This window comes from Vigna unguiculata, unplaced genomic scaffold (assembly GCF_037176805.1).
Source record: "Vigna unguiculata cultivar grain cowpea cultivar isolate G323 ecotype 2 unplaced genomic scaffold, ASM3717680v1 ptg000481l, whole genome shotgun sequence".
Taxonomy (NCBI): domain Eukaryota; kingdom Viridiplantae; phylum Streptophyta; class Magnoliopsida; order Fabales; family Fabaceae; genus Vigna; species Vigna unguiculata.
Window position 1 is genome coordinate 42,501 of NW_028197116.1, and position 19,010 is coordinate 61,510.

At 32.0% G+C, this 19,010-nt stretch overlaps 1 non-coding gene across 1 annotated transcript; it reads left to right on the top strand.

The window, feature by feature from the left end:
• Positions 1 to 15,006: 15,006 nt before the first annotated feature.
• Positions 15,007 to 15,080, top strand: TRNAP-UGG (transfer RNA proline (anticodon UGG)). Its single transcript has one exon. It is a non-coding gene; the product is annotated as a tRNA-Pro (tRNA).
• The last annotated feature ends 3,930 nt before the right edge of the window (positions 15,081 to 19,010 follow it).

A 19,010-nucleotide genomic window follows, 5' to 3' on the forward strand; every position in this document is an offset into this window, starting at 1 on the left:
TATAGTAAGAGGAGTAGTTATGAACCCTGTAGACCATCCGCATGGGGGTGGTGAAGGGAGGGCCCCCATTGGTAGAAAAAAACCCGCAACTCCTTGGGGTTTTCCTGCACTTGGAAGAAGAAGTAGAAAAAGGAAGAAATATAGTGATAATTTGATTCTTCGTCGTCGTACTAAATAGTAGAGAAAATAGAAATTGTTTCTTCGTCTTTACAAGAAAAAGGAGTAATTAACTGTGACGCGTTCACTAAAAAAAAATCCTTTTGTAGCGAATCATTTATTAAGAAAAATAAAGAAGCTTAACACAAAAGCGGAAAAAGATATAATATTAACTTGGTCCAGAGCATCTACCATTATACCTACAATGATTGGCCATACCATTGCTATCCATAATGGAAAAGAACATTTACCTATTTATATAACAGATCGTATGGTAGGCCATAAATTAGGAGAATTTTCACCTACTCTAAACTTCCGAGGACATGCGAAAAATGATAATAGATCTCGTCGTTAACGTTAATTTGAACATCCATTTTTAAATAGTAATGCATAAAGAAATATTACAAAATTGAATTCTTAGTAAAATGAAGTTCAACTCATTTCTTTTAGAATTCATTAAATGAATTCAATAATTCATAATAATAATAAAATTCTTTTTTAATGAAGAATTCAATCAATTCAATATTTTATTGATTTGTCAAAATAGACTCTTATGATAAAGAAGAACCTCTATACAGAAGCCTTGTCTTTTGGTCAAATCAAAAAAAAAGGTTCATGTCTATTTTATTTACAACACACAGTACAAATAGTAATTGATGTGATTTGTACATAAATAAAACATTATGATACTTGAATTTCTATTTGAATTTTCTATTTGCTTTAGTTGAATATCTTCTTTTATTCGATTTTTTGAATTGTTTATTTTACAATAGTCGATGATAGTCACAATAGAAATTTCAACGAACTTAGTCAATGAGCTATAATGAGTTATAAAGATCTATCTATAGATAAAAAATACACAAATAAGAAATATCATTTTATGTAAGGAGTATGTTGATTATATAAAAAGTAAGAGGCAACAATTTTTTTCGTTTACCATGGGGAAGGACACTATCGCCAACATAATAACCTATATACGAAATGCTGACATGAATAAAAAAGGAATGGTTCAATTACCTTTTACTAACATTACAGAAAAAACTGTAAAAATACTTTTACGAGAGGGTTTTGTTGAAAACATCAGAAAACATAGAGAAAACGACAAATATTTTTTAGTTTTAACTCTACGGTATCGAAGAAATAGAAAAGAATCATATAAAAGTTTTTTCAATTTAAAACGAATAAGTACACCTGGTCTACGAATATATTACAATTATCAACAAATCCCTCGAATTTTAGGAGGCATGGGGATTGTCATTCTTTCAACTTCTAGAGGTATAATGACAGATCGAGAGGCTCGATTAGAAAAAATCGGCGGCGAAGTTTTATGTTATATATGGTAATCTTTCTAATATCCGAATTCGATGAGAAACTTGTATCCATTTCATTTATGTAAAAAAAAAAAAGAGAGATAAAACGCAAGTTTCTAATAGAACTTCATCCCTCATAGATAGAAATATATCTATTTTTTTTAGATAGATATATTTATTGATGAATGTAAGAAGGGATTTCACTGGAATTGTAAAAAAAAGGGAAATTCACGAAGATTTAATTACTAAATGAATAACTTATCCATAAATTATTTGCCCGGGGTTTAAGGTTTATATACAATTAATGCAAATTGGATTTTTATTTCTATTCTAGAATATGTTTCCAATACTTTTTCTGGACATACGATAAGAAAATAAAAAAGAGAAGTCACTCAATTGAATTAGGATGTTTTTTAATCTCAACTTTATTTTCTATTTTATTGAGAAAGCCACTAATAGACGTTCAAATAGACGTTCAAAATGTAAGGAACCTTTATTTTCTTCCACAATTTTGGATTAACTAATTAAGGAATGTAAAATATGAAAATAAACGCCTCGGTTCGTAAAATTTGTGAAAAATGTCGATTGATTCGAAGACGAGGACGAATTATAGTAATTTGTTTCAATCCAAAACATAAACAAAGACAAGGATAATATTTGAACAAACAGAAGCTTTCTAAAAAAATAGACTAGATAAAAAAAGAGAGAAAATTATAAAATTATCTAGAATATATATTATTCTATGAAAATGAAAAATCCATTTTTTAAATATTATTGATATTTCAACTTTTAACTTTGATTTCAAAAATTGTATTTGATATTAATCAAAAGCAAATAAAAAGAATATAGAAAAAATCGAATATCAAATTCGAAAAGAATTGGAAAAGGATCCGTTTTTGACATGAAATGGATATCTCCATACCCTAGATCTATCTTATTTTTTTTTTTTTAATGAAATATTGTATTGAAATAATCGAATATGGCAAAATCTATACCTAAAAAAGGTTCACGTAAAAATGTACGTATTGGTTCGCGTAATTATACTCGTAAAATACCAAAGGGAATTATTCATGTTCAAGCTAGTTTCAACAATACTATTGTGACTATTACAGATGTACGAGGTCGGGTGATTTCTTGGTCCTCCGCGGGTACTTGTGGATTCAAGGGTACACGAAGGGGAACACCTTTTGCCGCTCAAACTGCAGCAGGAAATGCTATTCGAACAGTATCGGATCAAGGCATGCAACGAGCAGAAATCATGATAAAAGGGCCTGGCCTCGGAAGAGATGCAGCATTAAGAGCTATTCGTAGAAGTGGTATACTATTAAATTTTATACGAGATGTAACTCCTATGCCACATAATGGATGTAGGTCTCCTAAAAAAAGACGTGTATAAAACTAAAAATAAACATTAAAAATAGTTCAAGAGAAAAAAACAAGTCAAGAGTTTTATCAAAATAATTACTATGGTTCAAGAGAAATTAAGAGTCTCTACTCGGACACTACAATGGAAATGTGTTGAATCACGAATAGACAGTAAGCGTCTTTATTATGGACGCTTTATTCTGTCCCCACTTATGAAAGGTCAAGCCGATACAATAGGCATTGCAATCCGAAGAATTTTACTCGGAGAAATAGAGGGAACATGTATCACACGTGTAAAATCAGAGAAAATACCACATGAATATTCTACCATAATAGGTATTGAAGAATCAGTACATGAAATTTTCATGAATTTGAAAAAAATTGTATTGAAAAGTAATATGTATGGAACACAGGACGCATGGATTTCTTTCAAAGGTCCTGGATATATAACCGCTCAAGACATCATTTTACCACCCTCGGTGGAAATCGTTGATAATAGACAACATATAGCCAACGTAACAGAACCTGTTAATTTGTGTATTGAATTAAAAATTGAGAGAAATCGTGGGTATCGTATAAAAACATTAAAAAACTTTCAAGACGGAAGTTATGATATAGATGCTAGATTCATGCCTGTTCGAAATGTAAATTATAGTATTCATTCTTATGTCAATGGGAATGAAAAACAAGAAATACTTTTTCTGGAGATATGGACAAACGGAAGTTTAACTCCTAAGGAAGCCCTTTATGAAGCCTCCCAAAATTTGATTGATTTATTTCTTCCCTTTTTACACGCAGAAGAAGATAACTTTCATTTAGAAAAAAATCAAGACAAAGTGACTTTGCCCCTTTTTACTTTTCATGATATATTGGTTAAAGATAAACTAAGGAAAAATAAAAAAGAAATAGCATTGAAATCTATTTTTATTGACCAATTAGAATTACCTCCCAGGATCTATAATTGTCTCAAAAGATCCAATATTCATACATTATTAGAACTTTTGAATAACAGTCAAGAAGACCTTCTGAAATTTGAACATTTTCGCGTAGAAGATGGAAAATCTATATTGGACATTTTAAAAATACAAAAGTATTTTGCATAAAATTGAAATCTATTGACATAGGATTTTTTCAAATTGATTTTTTTTCTAAACTCAAAATGAAAGGTCAAAATATGTAATTTAAATATTTAGAACAAATCCTAATGGTCAGAATATATCTAAAAAGGAATAGATGTATCTAGGGATTAGTAGGTTCAGAAAGAATTCTCCCTAGATATACAATACAGATGTCATGATATTTTATTTCAAAATGAATTCAAAATGAAACCAATCTTATAATTTTAAAAAAGACCTAACGTTAGGGATTTCTCAATAGGTAATGTTGCTCCAATACCTAACCAAAGGGCAACTACAGTACCAATCAAAAAGATGGTAGTTGCTACTGGGCGGCGAAATGGATTTTGGAATTTATTAACATTCTCCAAAAAGGGTACTGTTAATAATCCCGTAGGTACCGAAACCATTAAAAGAACGCCCAATAACTTATTGGGCACTGTACGAAGTATTTGAAATACGGGAAAAAAATACCATTCAGGTAGTATTTCCAAAGGAGTTGCAAAAGGATCCGCAGGTTCCCCAATCATGGATGGTTCTAGAACCGCTAAGCCTACGTTACAGGCAATAGTACCTAGAATTACTACTGGAAAAATATATAAAAGATCGTTAGGCCATGCGGGTTCTCCATAATAATTATGACCCATTCCCTTAGCCAATTTAGCTCTTAATACAGGATCATTCAAGTCAGGTTTTTTTGTTATTGGGATAGGTGAATTCTTATAGATCCATCCTCCAAAAGAACCGGATATGATAATTTTTCATCATCCGGCTCGAGCACTAATCAAATTTTTCTTCAACTGTATCTATAGAATAAACTAGAAAAAAATGTATGTGTTATCCACACATATATGAAGATTCTAAATAATAAAAGAAACTTGATTCTATTCTCTTTTTCCAAAGTTACCATTTTTTATTGAAAAAAAAATTAAGTTCTTTTTAAGTAAATTTTAGTAAACGCTCAATACCCGAGTAGACTTTTCAAGTTGATAATGCTTTCTGGGTGATCTCAAACTTTGCAATTGTTATCCTATCAAAAAAAAATCTTGATACTTTTTATGTACAAAGAATTTACTTGTTACTAATATAACCTAACTTGCGTTGTTCTTTAGATCTACTTTGTTCACTCCAATAGTATCAGAAATCAAATCAATGCATAGGAAATGAATGCGTTGTCATACTATATAGAATTCAGACTATATCACATCACTTCTTTTACTGGATCTTATGGAGCCTGTTGATGCAGAATAAAATCGAGTCTGATCATAGAAAAGATTCTCTTCAAGTAAAACCAGCCTACCCTCTCTGTAAGAGCCTTGCTTGGTGGTTGGAAAAAAGACACATTTAATTGTAAATTATAATGTGGCAGATAAGATAAAGTCATATATCTGCGCGGCCAAATAAATAGTTCAAGTCACACACTCCCATAATCCATTTTTTTTGGAGAATTCCCTTCAACTATTTTTGTATGTAAAAAAAATTCAATTTTTGTTAAGTTGAAGAAAAATATCTAAATACATGTTTTATTTTGTTTTATAATCCATAATTGTAGCAATGAAAAAAAATCCTCCCCAAAATACAAAATGATAATGAAGTGATTACAAATATCTATGACCCATATTCACTATAAAGGACCAGAAATGCCTTGCTTACGTATCATTGAAAAGTGCATTAACATAAATACAGCAGTAAGAAGAGGTAATACAAAAGTATGCAAACTATAAAAACGAGTTAAGGTAGATTGGCCCACACTGGAACTTCCGCGTAATAATTCTACCAAAGACGATCCTATTACAGGAATAGCTTCGGGTACGCCTGTTACTATTTTTACTGCCCAATAACCAATTTGATCCCAAGGTAAGGAATAACCAGTTACACCAAAAGATGCAGTTAATACAGCCAAAACTACACCCGTAACCCAAGTTAATTCGCGAGGTTTTTTAAAACCACCTGTAAGATACACACGAAATACGTGTAGAATCATCATTAAGACCATCATACTTGCCGACCATCGATGAACTGATCGGATTAACCAACCAAAATTAGCTTCAGTCATTATATATTGAACAGAAGCAAAAGCTTCAGTAACGGTTGGGCGATAATAAAAAGTCATAGCAAATCCTGTTGCTACTTGGACTAAAAAACAAGTAAGTGTAATTCCCCCTAAACAATAAAATATGTTCACATGAGGCGGAACATATTTACTGGTTATATCATCGGCAATCGCCTGAATTTCAAGACGTTCTTCGAACCAATCATAAACTTTATTGAGATAGGTAACCCAAAGGAACCCCCCCAGAGAACCGTATATGCGAATTTCATCTCGTACGGCTCAAACAAAAATACCCAAATATTGATTGTAACAAAAACAGATATCCGTAATAGAAAGTTTGAAACTGCTTTATTTAATCCTATGATTCTAATTTTCTCTTACGATAAAAAAGAAATAAAAATCCGAAAGCTATTCTTTTTTGTTATAATGCCAAAATATCAAGTCGGCGCACCCGTCTTTATCGTGATCTTTTAAGGCCTCTTGAATATTCTTTACTTCTTTTTATTTGTATAATGTGAATTTACTGCTGTCTTCTTTATTCTTGAATTTTTATTATTGATAAGGATTCTCTTGTTAGGACCATATGAATGAATAAAAAAAACCTCAGATTCATACTAGAACCACGATGATTCAAAACAATTTTTAATCGAAGTCCAAAAATTCCCTGAGTAAGAATTGCTGGATCATCACTTCTTCAATGAATAGATAAAATATAATGAAAAAATTCAAGGAAAGGTTTGTCCTTTGCTCAAAATAAAGACAAACTGGAGAAGCTTGAAAGAATCAAAATTTTTCAATATATTTTTAGAACTCTTTGAAAAGGTTTTTAAATCCAGTTGCGAGGTCTAAATATTTAGTATGAATCATAGTATTAAGATTTTTAGAATCTATTTTCTATATTCCGTGCTCCAGATACTAGATTAAATATCTGACGGAATAAAACCATCTATATCAAGATGACAGACCCATTTTATGTTCTGTACTTTCAATAGGACCAATTAAAACAAGTCACACACTCATATTCCGGAAATACAGAAACAAAGAAATTCTACGATCAAACTACCACATCAACATGGAATAGACTAAGAAACAATAAGAAACCTAAAGGCTTCACTTTCTATAAACTAATTACTCGATTCTTGTGAATCTAATTGATAGAAATTCCGTCCAATAAAATGGACGAATTATAAATCTCCAAAATAATAGATAGAAATATCGCAAATAGAGCCATTGCAACACCCATCAAAGGAGTAGTTCCCCACCCCGGGGCTACTTTACCATATTCTGAATTTAAAGGTTTCAATAAATTCCCTACAACAGTTCGTCTTGGACCAGATCTAGAATTATCCTCAACGGTTTGCGTAGCCATAAATACTCTTTTTTATTCATTTAGATCTGTTGACTTTGTATACCATTCCGCTGTAAATATAAGGATCTTATCCTATAGATCTATTGTGATCTGGAAACTTTAGAATTAAAATAATGGAAACAGCAACTCTAATTGCCATCTCTATATCTGGTTTACTTGTAAGTTTTACTGGGTATGCCTTATATACTGCCTTTGGGCAACCCTCCCAACAACTAAGAGATCCATTTGAAGAACATGGGGACTAGTTGAAGTAATGCGCCCTCCCTATTGGGGGCTCATTACTTCAATTAAGATAATAAAAAATTATTTGACCTTTTTCGTCGGAACTTTAGGAGGTTCTCTAAAAAAAATCGCGAAAAAAATAATTCCTAAAGTTGAGACTAAGAGGAATGTATAAACCAAAGCTTCCATAAATTTAATCGTGGTTTACAATTATAGCTTTCATACCTGTTTCTTGGGGTGGGGCTCTTTTCGAAAAGAAAAAAAAGAATAAATGCAATGATTCCAATCAAGATTTATCTAGTTCTTTATATGAAATTCAAAATTATAAAAAAGTAGAAAAGAACAAAAGAATGTTATACTACCTGTCTTCTTGTAGTTGGATCTCCAAGTTTTTGGAATGCTCCAAATTCTACTTGAGCATCTAAATCTGGGTCGATACCAGCAAAAACATCTCTGAACAAAGTTCTAGAACCATGCCAAATGTGCCCGAAAAAGAATAGCAGAGCAAATGAAGCATGCCCAAAAGTAAACCAACCCCTTGGACTGCTACGAAAAACACCATCTGATTTCAAAGTAGCACGATCTAATTCAAAAATTTCCCCCAATTGAGCACGTCTAGCATATTTTTTCACAGTAGCGGGATCACTATAACTTACTCCATTAAGCTCACCACCATAGAACTCAACAGTTACACCTACTTGTTCGACACTATATTTCGATTCTGCTCTTCGAAAAGGAACATCGGCTCTAACAATTCCGTCCCCATCTACTAAAACAACTGGAAATGTTTCAAAAAAAGTAGGCATACGACGTACAAAAAGCTCATGTCCTTCTTTATCTCGAAAAATGGGATGTCCTAACCAACCGACGGCTATTCCATCTCCATTGTCCATTGAACCAGCTCTAAATAACCCCCCTTTTGCTGGATTATTTCCGATGTAATCATAAAAAGCTAATTTTTCAGGAATTTTAGACCAAGCTTCTGATAAATTTTGATTTTCGGCTAGCCCAGCACCAACTCTTCGATATATTTCTTGCTGGAAGTATCCCTGATCCCATTGATACCGAGTAGGACCAAATAATTCAATGGGGGTTGTTGCTGAACCATACCACATAGTTCCAGCAACGACAAAAGCTGCAAAAAAGACAGCAGCAATACTGCTAGAAAGGACAGTTTCAATATTTCCCATACGTAATCCTTTATACAGACGTTGGGGTGGACGCACACTAAGATGGAAAAGACCCGCTAATATGCCCAACGTTCCTGCCGCAATATGATGAGAAGCTATCCCCCCCGGAACAAAAGGATCAAAACCTTCCACACCCCACGCGGGATTTACGGATTGTATCCTTCCAGTTAGTCCATAAGGATCAGACACCCATATTCCGGGACCATACAATCCTGTTACATGAAATGCGCCAAAACCAAAACAAGCCACCCCTGCAAGAAATAAATGAATTCCAAAAATTTTTGGCAAATCCAAAGAAGGTTTTCCAGTACGTTCATCACAAAAGATTTCTAGATCCCAATAAACCCAATGCCAAATAGCCGCTAAAAAGCACAAGCCTGAAAACACTATATGTGCTCCGGCCACACCTTCGTAACTCCAAATACCCGGATTCGTTATAGCCCCTCCTGTGATATTCCAACCGCCCCACGAATTAGTTATTCCTAAACGAGTCATGAAAGGTATAACGAACATACCCTGTCTCCACATTGGATCAAGAACAGGATCAGAGGGATCAAAAACTGCTAATTCATATAGAGCCATCGAACCGGCCCAACCAGCAACTAGAGCTGTGTGCATTATATGAACAGAAAGCAAACGGCCCGGATCATTTAAAACAACAGTATGAACACGATACCAAGGTAAACCCATGAAAAAATACCCCTTCAACAAAAAATAGACACTATGTAACTTTATTGCACTGGAAAAAAATGAATATAGCCTTTCAGTAGATTCTCTTGGAAAATGGAACAATCATATTTGTCGAAATCAAAGAAACAGATTTATTCTATACCGGATAAGTAACAATACGCAATGGTGGGGAGACGAAAGGGGTTGACAACTTTCTCTATGACTATTTAAATAAGTAAATGCAGACATATTCGCTTATCACCCCAATGACCCATTTATAACAACTCGACTTTATTTAGTCTTCTTTTTTATAAAAAAAAGCAATATTAATATAAAATCAAGTAAATCTTTTTTAACACGATAAGCTAATTCTTACGTTTCCACACTAAAGTGAGATATATGACTTTATTATTTGTCCATTTTATGCCCATTGGTGTTCCAAGAGTACCCTTTCGAACCCCCGGGGATAAAGATGCATCTTGGGTTGATATATAGTGCGACTTGTCAGATATAGTAGGTTATATGGGATTTACCCGTTTTCTCCCCCGATCGAGATATCCCCGCTTTCACCCCCAAAAGAGAATGATGAAATCATAAAGATAAAAAAATGGGGAGCGTGAAGTGTAATGAAGTACTATTCTATCGATTTTTTCATTTTTAGATAAAATTTCCAGATTATTACTCGAAATTATGAATAATTTATGGTTGGCTTAATTGGACCAATAAAATCAAGTACCCAGGCTCTGTGTAGAAAAAACCAATTGGTAATATTTCTACGATCACTACTTCTATCATATCTATATATTGTATTTTACAAAAAACATTAATAAATTCAGAAAAGGAAGAAGTTCTAACAAAAATACATAGTTTTGGACTATTTGTTCTATATGTGCAAATCCAAATCGGGCAGATCTTTACTCAGAGTAGAAAAGAAACCTAAAAGAATTGAAAAAGTCCATTCAGAAACAAGAAAATTACATTGTGATTCGGCTTCGATCTCGATGAAAGCAATACATCAATGAGAAGATAGTTCACTAAATTAAGTATATTCTTCTTTTTTTTTAGTTCGAAGAAATCCATTAGAAAAAGAGAAAGATTAAAATCGACACATTGATTCCTTTTTTGCTTATATAATTTTTGATGAACTGTATGCATCAAAAGGTGCATGTACGGCTTTTAAGGAAAAAATGGAATCCTAATCAATCGACTTTATCGAGAAAGATTACTTTTTTTAGGTCAAGATGTTGATAGTGAAATATCGAATCAACTTATTAGTATTATGATATATCTGAGCATAGAGAAAGAGAATAAAGAATTGTCTCTGTTTATAAACTCTCCGGGGGGGTGGGTAATACCTGGAATAGCTATTTATGATACTATGCAATTTGTACAACCAGATGTACAGACAGTATGTCTGGGATTAGCTGCTTCAATGGGATCCTTTCTTTTGGCAGGAGGCACAATTACCAAACGTCTTGCATTTCCTCACGCTTGGCGCCAATGATTCTTTTCTTTGAGAATATATAGAATAGATATCTATCTATATATACTATACCTTCGCCATAAAAACCAAAGTAATAATAGCATGGTATTTTGAATTCCATATGCAATTTTTTTGAATCATTTAATTATATATAGAAAGAGTAGTATGAAAAAGAGGGTATTTTCCATTTTATCTGATCTATAAGAAACCTAGTTTCATTTTAGTAGTGTCGCATACTTTTTTGTTTTTTTTCATACCAGAAAGCTTGTAACAATTTTTATTTGAATCAGAAGAAAACTTAATATATGAAAAAAAAAAGAAACTTTTGGATTGTTGAATACCAAAATGATATAAAAAACAACGGAACCATCGTAGTATTTAAAAATAGATTCAAAAAGAAAGTTGGTTATTCTATTGTTTATTATTTAAGGATCCGGATCCAAAAGACCTAGTAGATTTTGTACTTCTTTTTTCTTTGATAGAAAAAAAGAAATTTGTAAATGTAGAAACAAAATTCATCGAAGAAAATACTCTACTCTATCCATAGAGGAAAAAATGAATTGCATAAGTACAAAAGCCGTATGCATCAATACGCAGAAAATGCTTGTACGGTTATTGAATATACTTTTTGCCCTTTATCTTATTTGTCTTTGTCCCTTTTCTGTTACCTTTATTTTGGGAATAAAGACAATCTTTAGCAATCTACCAATATAGTAAAAAGAATTCTAAAAAGATTTATCAAGATAAGGGAAATACTACTTAAGTGATATAATCAGGGTAATGATCCACCAACCTGCTAGTTCTTTTTATGAGGCACAAGCGGGAGAATTTGTCCTGGAAGCGGAAGAGCTACTGAAAATGCGTGAAACTATCACAAGGGTTTATGTACAAAGAACGGGCAAACCTTTATGGGTTATATCGGAAGACATGGAAAGGGATGTTTTTATGTCAGCAGCAGAAGCCCAAGCTCATGGAATTGTAGATCTTGTAGCAGTTGAATAAAAAATTGGTGGCAAAGGTTATTCTAATTAAATACAAGATTGGAAATTTAATTTTTTACTCTATCTTACTTTACATTTTAAAATAAAATCTCTAAGAGTTAATCTATTAATATAGTATATATAATTAATATAGGCTATAAATAAGGAATATAGAATATAAGTAATTCACGGTTAGGATAGATCTAAACCTGCTCATTATACAAAAATATAGATATATATAGTACGACTTACCATGCCAACTATGAAACAACTTATTAGAAACACAAGACAGCCAATCCGAAACGTCACAAAATCCCCAGCTCTTCGGGGATGCCCTCAACGTCGAGGAACGTGTACCAGGGTGTATGTGCGACTCGTTCAGCTTAAATACTAAGAAAAAACAAATTAAAATTTTTCAGTATTGGTAATCAGTTAAGATAGTGTGAATGCAAAAACTACATTCACACTATCTTAACTTAATATATAATTCTTTTCTATATAATTATATAATTCTTTACATTCTTCTATCTTGTATAAAATTTATGGTTTCGATTGGTGCAAAACCAATAATACACATTTGCAATTTCATATGAGAAGGACTTTCCCATCGGTAACAAAAAAAAGTTACCCGTTAAGCGGAGAAAATACTATTTCAATTAAAAATAAAGTATGTCCTTAATGAATGTATTTTGATGGATTTTGTAAGAATGGAATAAGAGGGTCAGCTACCCAGCAAATTTTCATAATTAAATACCGTTACTATAGAATTAGATTTGGTTGTGAAAAAACCTACTTACTCAATATTGCATGGGTAGAGCCACAGAGTGTGAACTGTACAAGTTAACAATAACATTCATTAAATGAATCAAAAATGAAAATAAAAAGGCTCCGGTGTATAGAGAGGACCTGGTCATTTCTAAAAAAAATCATAGAAACGAAGGAACCCACCAATTCATTATAAAAATATGTGTCCTATTTCATTTACTATTTTTATTTTATTTGATATCTAGTATCTATACAATTTCTGATTTTGAGGTTAAATGTTTAATATAAAAAATCGTGGTTGGGGCGGTTATAGTAGCAAGAGCCGTTGGAATTTTTTTTTATACATCGGAAGAATCCATTTTTGTTATTAATAGACTAGGAAGAAAAAAAGAATAACTGAAAAATGAAAAAGTTATTCCTGAAAATATCATTTATTAAATGACCAGAATTAAACGAGGATATATAGCTCACAAACGGAGGACAAAAATTCGTTTATTCGTATCAAGTTTTCGCGGAGCTCATTCAAGACTTACCCGAACTATTACTCAACAGAAATTGAAAGCTTTAGTTTCGGCTCATCGGGATAGAGATAGGAAAAAAAGAGATTTTCGTGGTTTATGGATTAGTCGAATAAATGCAGTAATTCGCGAGAATCAAAAAGTATCTTATATTTATAATAATTTAATGAATAGTCTATACACCAAGCAATTGCTTCTTAATCGTAAAATAGTTGCACAAATTGCTATATTAAAAGAGAATTGTCTTTTTATGATTGCCGATAATATCATAAAAACTTAAAACCCCTTATTTACTGCAGGAAGGTATAGACTAGAAATTTGTTTATTTTGATAGCTTTATCATACGATAAAGCTATCAAAATAAACAACCATGCTTAAAAAATTATTCTTCGTTACCTATTATCTTTTTTATTCCAACAAAAAAATCAAATGGAATTATCCTAATTTTGAACAAAACATCAATCCATGTTTAATTCGAATCTAAATTCAAATTGGATTTCGAATTTTTAATTTCTATTTTTTTTTCTTAAAGGAGTAATTTTAGCAGTCGACTCGCTTTTTTCAAATTGTTTTTCGTTATTAAGAAAAGGTAACGAAGATAAAATACGAGCTTGTTTTATAGCAACAGTAATTAATCGTTGTTGTTTTAAGGTCAATCTATTTACACGTCTAGATAATATTTTTCCTTGTTCACTAATAAATCGACAAATTAAACCCATGTTTTTATAATCAATTCGGTCCCCCGATTGAATCGGGGGCAAACGTCTACGAAAAGATCGCTTGGATTTAATAAAGAGTCGCTTAGGTTTTTCCATAGTTTATTTATTCCTATTCCAAAAATAACATTGATTTAAATAAATATAATTATAATAAAGGATTTGTATTTTTTTTCTTCTTTAGCATATGTTGTTATATAACGACGGGGACATCATTTTCTCAATTCCAATCGACTAGGCGTATTGTGTCGATTCTTGTTAGTAATCTATCTAGAAATACCGCTTTATTCCTTATTTAGACTCTTTTTATCACAACCAGTACCTTCCAAAAGAACACTTACTCGGATATCTTTACCCTTGGACATGACCCTCCTTTGGGTTTTTAATTCACTTATAACTCTTTTCGGATTCGAATCTAAGAATCTAAGAAAAAGATGAAAACAACTAAGATAAGATAAAAAAGAAGAATTCGAAAAATTATGAAAGATTTCGTTCCAATTTAATTGAATCTAGTACAAAAAGAATACAAGGATCTGTAACTATATTTCGTTTCAAATTGCCAGTATTTTCGTTTTTTTAAAGTATTTTTTATGATATTGTTGCCCCAACCTATGGATTTCTGCTTTCACTTTCTTTTTCATAGGAATTGAATTAATAATTCAATTCCATTGAAGCCTGGACCAGATCCCGATCCCGAGTGTCACTCCGAATTTCAATGAGGCCAATTTAATCTTTCGTCTTTATCTTTCCTAAAAAAAAAAAAAAGAAGAGTAGGTTAATTACACATATTTAATATATAATTGGACCTTTCATCTTCTTCACCCCTTCCCGTGTCAATAACTAAAATTAAAAAAAGGGGAATATCAATGCATCTGGAAAAAAACGATTGATCTCTATCAATAGACCCGCCAAAGCCCCGAACCATAAAGTACTTACTACTGGTGCCACGGAAAGATATGTTTTTAGATCTCGCATTTCAAATCCTCCTTTCTTTTTATTATTTAAGTATTTTTTCTCTGTTGATATATATCAACAGAGAAAAATGTGGAAAACAAGACAAAGATTCTTTACAATAACACTATAAACAAATGGAAAAGGGATGTAGCGCAGCTTGGTAGCGCGTTTGTTTTGGGTACAAAATGTCACGGGTTCAAATCCTGTCATCCCTATCCCTAACAATTACTTATTCTATGATATTCCGTATTCTATAATATTCCATATTCTATGAGATGAGCAATAAACCGGGAACCTGTGAAGACGAATTCCAATTGAACATACATACTGAATATCTATATGCAAAATGGATTTGGATCATATAATTTTATGAAAACAAAACGCTCTTAGTTCAGTTCGGCAGAACGCGGGTCTCCAAAACCCGATGTCGTAGGTTCAAATCCTACAGAGCGTGATTCTAGTATTATTCGCCTGATAATTACACTGAAATAATTGAACATTCAAAAGAAAGTCTGAATTTTATCCTTGTCGATTAGGATTAAACTAAATAAATAGGGAATCACAAAAAAAGAGACATTAATGAATCAAAGATCCAACTGATCACCTCGTCGGTATTGTAAATATGCAGTTACAAATAATCCAGCCAAAGTAATAGGAATTAAACCTAACACGATTCCAAATAGAAAAACTTCAATCATTTTTATTTGTTCGAAAAGTAAAAAGAAAGGTAATATAATATCTAGCCTTAAACATAAATCTGTATTGATCATAAATCTCAACGATCGAGAATTGTAAATTGACATAGTAAGGAATTCTAGAATGTCTTATACCAAAATTTACTATTCCTCTCAAAATTACAAATCAAATAAGTCGTATTTTACTAAGACCAATAAATAGAGACGAGGTTATAATTAAAACCGATAGTAAAAAACCGAAATAACTAGTGATAGTGGGCATATAGAAACTAAATGAAATATGTTCGTTCTTTTTATACATATGTTTATAAAGCACTTCCCTAAATTTCCATTTTTGAGAGAAAAAAGAAGATAAAAAATCCTACTTGAAAGATACAATTCAAAATTGGCAATTCCTCAATAAATTCAATTATTAGAGACGAAAAAAAAAAAAAGAAATAGAGTAACATAATTTAGAAATAAATTCCTCATCTGTTACATCTACCCATCCTGTGATTTCAAATCAACATACTTCTTAATCAACTCAGGAATTAAGTAAACTGATCTAATGAAAATATTTAGTATTATTCTATAGATATCCAATAGAATTCTGTTTATATTGGAAAAAGAAAAGAAAAATTATGAATATTCAAACAAAGAATAATAACTCTGTTATTTCATTTTATTTCACTTTGAATTAATGTAGAAGAAAATAGAAAAAAAGATCTTCAACAACCACAAAAAATATATTTATTGATTTGGCAATAATTGAATTATTAAAATAGAAAATCTACTTTATGAATTATCTACTTTATTAATTATTAGAAACCCTTTTCTCATATTCCGATTTTAATGGATCTTTAGTTTCTAATCCAAAACTAATAATTTGAAATGTTAAGAACCTTCCTTTTATACTATTACTCTAAAAATTTAATATAAAAAAAATTTTTATATACCCAAACTTTGCAAAATTTTCTATCGGATTTTTGACTACATAGAGACAATCAATGAAAAAAGAAGAAAAAAATCTAGTACTAAAATTTTACACTGATTGTGAAATTTCATTGCTCTGTTAGAAGAAGGATAGCTATACTGATTCGGTATACTCAAAAGACACCGTTGGTACAAAATGGACGATCTAACAAGGATTCTATTTCAGTAAATTTCGCCTTACTGATCTCGTCTTTTATGGACTCGATCCCCCCCTTTTGACTGTACAAGAATATGTGGAGTTCAAGATGTCTGGAAGCACAGGAGAACGTTCTTTTGCTGATATTATTACCAGTATCCGATACTGGATTATTCATAGCATTACTATACCCTCCCTATTCATTGCAGGTTGGTTATTTGTCAGTACAGGTCTAGCTTACGATGTATTTGGAAGTCCCCGCCCAAACGAGTATTTTACAGAGAACCGACAAGGAATTCCATTAATAACTGGCCGTTTTGATCCTTTGGAACAACTTGATGAATTTAGTAGATCTTTTTAGGAGGCTCCAATGACTATAGATAGGACCTATCCAATTTTTACAGTACGATGGCTAGCTGTTCACGGACTAGCGGTACCCACTGTTTCTTTTTTGGGATCAATATCAGCAATGCAATTCATCCAACGATAAACTTAATTTGAATTATAGAGCTATGACACAATCAAACCCAAATGAACAAAATGTTGAATTGAATCGTACCAGTCTCTACTGGGGGTTATTACTTATTTTTGTACTTGCTGTTTTATTTTCAAATTATTTCTTCAATTAATTAGAATTAATAGAAGAAATAGGAATAGTCAATAATATATATATTAAGAATTCTTTTATCCCATTCGGAAGGATATCATTTCATAATTATCTATGACTGTTTGTTAATGTCTTTAGCATGACTGACTACGTGATTAAATGTGGAGGAAAGTGGGATAAATGGCCGATACTACTGGAAGAATTCCTCTTTGGATAATAGGTACTGTAACTGGTATTACTGTGATCGGTTTAATTGGTATTTTCTTTTATGGTTCATATTCCGGATTGGGCTCATCTCTGTAGTAATCGTATTCTATTTGGGTTTTTGAAATGAAAGTGTAAGAACTGAACAGGGATCCACTCTTTCTTTGACGAATGCAAGTGGATCCCCCTTGAGTTCTTAAGAATTCTAATTTTTTTTCATATAAATGACTACTTCTTCCGATGTTTCAAAAAATTCCATTTCATTCTTTTTTTTTTATTTGTTCACTACATATTATTTTACATATTATTTATATACCATAAAAGATTATCTGGCAGAAAGATTCTAAGTTGGAAAAAAGAGAAACTAAGATATAGGATTTTTCAGGAAGGGATTCAAAAATAGTATTTTATTGATATTTTTAGAATATTTCTATTTCAACACAAACAAGAAGGAATAGGAATCGGACTCTAGGAAAGGACAAAGAAAAAAAAAAAAAAGAAAAAACAAAGAATCCCCCTTAGAGTAACTTTTCGATATTTGAATATATATATATATTTTCTATTATACAGATATTATACAGAATATAATTACAAAAATTATCAAAAAAATTGAGTTATTTTTACGAGTTTAATATGTTGATAAATACGCGGAACTAAAAATTCATTTCGAACAATTGAACCTTCTCAAATTGTTTCTTCTTAAGAACTAAAAAGATTTGTGCTAAAATAATAGATGCCAAGAAGAACAAGAGACCTTGAACACGTAATGGATCTTGAAGTACTATTTCCGCATCCCCCTGACCAAATCCACCGACATTAGGATTACTTGTTAATGGCTGATCAAGTTTGATAGATTCACCTTCTGAAACAAGAAGTTCTGGTCCTGGAGGTATAATATCAATCACTTCACGCTCATCTAATGCATCTACTATAGTGATTTCGTATCCCCCTTTTTCTTTTCGTATGATTTTTTTGACTATACCTGCTGCTGTAGCATTATAAACATTATTATTACTCTTGCTCCCGTCAAGATAAATCTGGCCCCTTCCCCTGTTCCCGCCTACATATATAGGATATTTTAAGAAATGAATATCTCTTTTACTAGCGGGATCCGGGGAAAGAATAGGAAACGTGATTTCATTATATTTCTGACCAGGAACAGGGCCTACTACAAGAATATTTTTTTTTGTAGGGCGATAGTTTTGAAAAGACAGATTGCCTATCTTCTCTTTAATCTCAGGCGAAATACGATCGGGGGGTGCCAATTCAAAACCTTCCGGTAAAATAAGAACAGCCCCCACATTCAAAGTTCCCTTTTTACCATTAGCTAGAACTTGTTTCACTTGCATATCATAAGGAATTCGAACAACTGCTTCAAATACAGTATCAGGAAGTACCGCTTGTGGAACCTCAATATCCACGGGCTTATTAGCTAAATGGCAATTGGCACAGACAATACGACCGGTTGCTTCTCGGGGATTTTCATAACCCTGCTGTGCAAAAATTGGATATGCATTTGAAAAGGGTGCTC